Source organism: Diceros bicornis, chromosome 5 (genome assembly GCF_020826845.1).
Source record: "Diceros bicornis minor isolate mBicDic1 chromosome 5, mDicBic1.mat.cur, whole genome shotgun sequence".
NCBI classification, from domain to species: domain Eukaryota; kingdom Metazoa; phylum Chordata; class Mammalia; order Perissodactyla; family Rhinocerotidae; genus Diceros; species Diceros bicornis.
This window is the reverse complement of record NC_080744.1, coordinates 93,085,816-93,090,734: the sequence shown is the minus strand read 5'-3', so window position 1 is coordinate 93,090,734 and position 4,919 is coordinate 93,085,816.

Genomic DNA, 4,919 nt, shown 5'->3' with positions numbered 1-4,919 from the left:
CCCTGGCTCCAATCACTCACTCATCTGCACGTTGGACCGGGTTTGGGTTCTATGCTCTTCATCCCACCCCAAGCCCCTGGCCTTGGCTTGCAGGCCTTAAGGTCACAGGGAAGTGGGCACTGGGTCTGACTGAGTGCCAGCGCCGAGACCAAAGCACTAGTGGTGGCGCCCGGGCCCCGGCCATAGGGCTGAGAGCTGCCCGCCGAGCCTCTCTCACCACCACTCCATTTGTCTCAAACTTCCTCGGCCTCCTGGCCTCCTCCCCATAGTCCCAAACCCAAGCTCTAGGGGCACCAGCATCTATCAGGGGAAAGGAACAGCAGCCGGAAAGGGAGCCCCGATGGCAGGTGGCTTTTCAAGAGGAAACTTCTCTCCAAAGCATCCCCACCAAGGGCCAGAGACTCCATTTTTCATATTCAAACCTCCACCAAAGGACAGAAAGATTCCTGGGCCCCCCATAACTGTATCTACAGAAATGCCCATTCCTGCTGCAGCCACATGTATGCCCTGTACCCCTTCCGATTCACACACCCTGCAACCCTCCCACCTCTACACACACACTTGGCCCGAAACCCATCTAGCTGCTGGCCTAAGGCAAGGGGCAGATGCCTTGCCGGTGCATGCACAAATGTACACAAGCACTCTTGCTCTTGTGCCCACCGGCAACCTCAGCTGCTTGGGCTCTGAGCTGGCTTTGGCCCAAGTTCCTGTTTCCTGTTGGTGGTTACACAACTCAATGCAGGGGCCCAGACGACCCACAGGAGTGTGCCCACCCATTTCAAGACACAGTGAGTTAAGAGGTTAAGTGGAAGGAGAGTGGGCAGTTCTGACCCCAGCCAACAGCACTATGCAAGGACCCCTGGTATGCTGTGACCAGATTTGCCCTGATCCAGAGGCTCAGAGCCTGTGACGGACGCAGCTCCCCAAGCTCCGGTCCAGGCACACGCAGCCACCGGAGCTGACATTCAGCTTGGAATTAGCGCGCTCCTTTCCCGAGTCCCTCTGGGCCTTAATTAGGAGACAGTGTCTGCGGTCACAACCTGGCTAAGTCCAGAGTACCCTTTCCCCACTGCTCCCTCCCCGCTTTGCTCCTTCCTCAGGCCCAACCTTTGATTAAGCTGATCCTTCTATTGTCCGGAGTCTGGAAGTCCAGCACCAGACTAGCTCACATGGACCCAGCCTCCTGCACCCAGGGCCCCTGGGGCCTCCACGCCCACCTTCACGTCCATGTGGTCAGCTGGGCTGCAGTGCCCTCTCTGGCTCCCACATCTTGCCTCCCTTTCCTCAGAAGCTGAGGCTAGGCATCCAAGGTATGAGCTCCAGGGAGGCCGAGGCTGGTCAGGAGCCTGGAAAGGCCCCTCCTGCAAAGGCCTGGGCAGAGCAGCCCTGCCCTGGGGTCTCCAGCAGCTGGCATGGCTAGTGGAGGCTCCTGCGGTGGGACTTTGCATGACAACCCCTCAGTGCCCACCTAGCCTACCCTCCGTCCTCTGTCCCTTGATTGAAAGCCAGACTCTCAAACTCCATCTTCTCCCTCTCCACAGCTGAAGAATCCACCTCTTTCAGGATATGGGGGCTCAGAAAAGGGCTCTTTTTAGCCCCAGCATCTTGATTTCTTCCCTGTCACAAAGAATCAGACTGTGTATTTCTGGATGCACGCACTGCTCCCATAATCTGACCCTGGAGCCTCTCCCAGCTTCTGCCACCTCCCTGTTCTGCTGGGAGCCAGCCTGGACACCCCCCCCACCGGCTTTTCCCAGAGAACACCCTCACCACTGCCTCAACCTCCACTGCCGCCCTCATTCTTCCCAAGCTCACTGGAGCCTGGGCTGGAGGAGGCTGCAGAGATACCCTCAAACAGATCCAAGAGGTCTGTTCTGGGCCACGAAGAGGGGAGCAGAGCAGAAAGGATTTCCCAGCAACTTCCCACTACAGAGGGGAAAAGCGTGCCATAAATCTCTTCTAGAATGGGTGATGTGTGTTGCATTATTTTTAAAAACATTTTTTCAAGAAGCCACTTTCTGGGTTGTTTTTTGTGGGGGAGGGGATAAGAAGGAAGAGGAGAGTCGGGGGCAGAGTGGAGGAATGGGCCGTCTGAGGACTGCCGGGAGCCTCACTTTGGAAACATTCCCTTCTTCCCGCTAAACCTGTCTCCAGTCCCACAACTTCCAAACGGCCCCGCGCCCCTCCCCTTTCTGCACACCCAAAGTCCTCACCCTTGGACGCTTCCCACTGCCCCACAACCCTTGACCTTGGCCTTGATGATTTGCTGGGGATGATGGCTCAGGCCCCAGAGGCTGAGCCCTGCCCTCCGCCCGGAGTCAGAGCGCACCCTTCACCCCGCCCGGCGGCGACGGGAAGCCCCGAGCAGCTCGTGCTGCCCAAGGGGGCCAACCAGGGATGCTCCAGCCCGTCCCCCAGTCCCGACCAGCTCCCTGACGCTGTCCTAACCGAGGCACCCGCCCTCGAGTCCTAGCCCCCGCTCCCCAGCCTCACCGAGACACAGCAGGCAGCGGCACTTACGGACCAGGAAGGGGGCCGGGGGCCCGCGAGGCAGCTGCGGGGGTGGGGCGGCTGCGGGGACAGCGGCTCCGCTGCCCCTGATTTGGCACGTCCCCGGGCTCAGGCCCGGCTCCGGCCGCTCTCCAGGCGCCCCTGCCCCGGCGGGCGCGGGGCGAGAGCCGCGGGAGGCGGGCACGGTGGCGGCGGTGCGGGGGCTCCTGGCGGCGCGCGGCTTCTCCCGGCTCTGAGCGGCTCCCAGCGCCGCCTCCTCGGGCGGGCACGGCCCGCAGTGACGTCAGCGCGGCTCCCCCCGTCCCTCCTCCCCTCACCCCGACCAGCGCGGAATGGAGTGGGCGGAGGCAAGCTGCGAGGGGCGCCCAGCCCCGCGCCCCGGTGCTTCGTTCTCCTCCCTGCTTGCCTCCCAGCTTTTCCCGGGGAGTCGCGGCGCCATTCGAGCCCTTCATTTCCCCCGCACTGCCAGGCTCGTCCAGAGCCACTAACAACCTGGGAGGTGGTGGCGAGCAGCGGGTTGGAAGCCTCGCTGGCTAAGGGGATCCGGGCTGCTTTGGGAGAATGGAGAGCTGAGAGAATGGGGGCGTCTACTCTCTGGGCAGAAAGGGGACGTTTTCTCTTTTCCTCCACGCAAGTGTTGGTTAGGCTAAGGGCGTCCACGCTGGATTGGCCGGTCCCGGGGGCCGCCGAGTGAGCTCGGATATTTTAGCTCGGGGAAACGTGTCCCGTCCGGAGGCGAGGGTGCCCTCCGGGCTGGGTCCTGATTCCCCAAGGCCCAGAGCTGCCCCTTATCCTCCCAACCCGCCCAGGGCTGTGCACCTGCAAACTCCACGCGCTGGGCCGACGGCGAGCCGGAGCCGCTGTCCAAATGCTGAACTCGGCCTCCTGAGAGGCTCGCTCGGGCGCCCGGTTCTGCGTCGCTCCGCATTGCCCGCAGGGGCGGGAAGAGGGTTCTGGGACACACAGCGCCGAGCCTGGGGAAACTTTGGTGCTTCAGGATATCGAAAAGCTCCAGGGGAGAGGGCAAGCGGCCAAGGGGAGGCAGGAGCCTAAAGGGCAGGCAGAGCAGCGCGCCTTGCTGGTCGCCCTGCCACACCGAACCACCGTCTTCCCCCCGCGCCCGGGCTGCTCGCAGCGGGTCGCCTCTGCCTGTGTGTTTCTCCTGCCGCCACAGCAGGGGAGGTCCCTCCGGCTGAACTTGTCAGCGGGTCTCACCATCCATCAAGAGCCAGACAGACAGGCCAAGTTCACGAGCAACGCTGTTAACCCCTTGCAAACCCAGCGCCTCTCGAAGGAGGGAGCTGCCCGGCCGGGGCGCACTCTCTCCGATTCCAGAGACGTTGCGTCCTAGAAACAGTGCCCACCACGGCTCCTTTCTTCTTTCCTATTTCTCTCTTTTCTAAACAACTTGGGGAAAGGACTAGAAGAGGGAAAGAGGACTCGTCTCCCCACTACGCCATCCCCCAGTGCATTTCCTGACCATTTTTTTTCTGTCATTTTATTTACTCTTCTGGTCTCCATAACCTCTCTGGTTTCTCCTCTTCTAAATTAGTTTGACACGGTGTAACTGACTACTTTTCTAAATGTCTTTCCGTTCTCCCATTTTGTGACTGTGCTCACTGTGGAAAAATTAGAAAGTTCAGAAAAATAGAAGAGATAAAAATAATAATTGGCTTTAAAGTCTACACTTAGAGGCCTGACTTTAAAAGAAAAAAAAAATCCTCATTAGAAGAATCTTGATTACTGGCTGTGTGGGGTAGGGCAAGCAGAGGATGGGGGCACCCAGCCTTTCTGAAATGGATGGGGATAGAAAAACAAAACGAAACTCTGAGAAAGGGATCAGAGAGGGAGACCTGTCCAGAGAGATCCTGCTAGAGGCGCCCTGGGAGAGATTCAGTGAGATGGAGGGTTAGCCAGGGACCCTGAGAGAGAAAGCATTGAGAATCTGGCTGGGCAGGGCTGAAGGCTCCCTCCCAGTTCTCCACCCACTGGCCCCCAGTCTAGCCTCCAAAGCACAGAAGCCTCTTCTAGCCTCCCTGGCAGCCCAGCTCCTGAGCCTGGCCCAGAGCCTGGGGTGGGGGGTGTCCCTGCACAGGGCAAAGGTTTGGCCCTGCTGGGGAACCTGGGCCTCTTCCTGGAGAACTTTCTCAGCCTCTCCCTGCGGTCAGACAGGCTGGGACCACCCCCCCTCCCCCATTTCCCATTGAATTCCTGGCGTCTGGTCGCTGGCGGCAGCAAGGGTGACCTACCAACTTTTCCCCTGGGCATTTTCTCGCCCCCTCTGCCCCCCCCCCAGTGCTTTCTTTTCTTCTCCCTGTGCTTTTCTTGAAAGGAGGCACCCAGGCCCAGAACGTGTTCTGCAGTTTAACTACTTCCAAATTCTTTGTTCGGGTCACCCCGGGACTCCA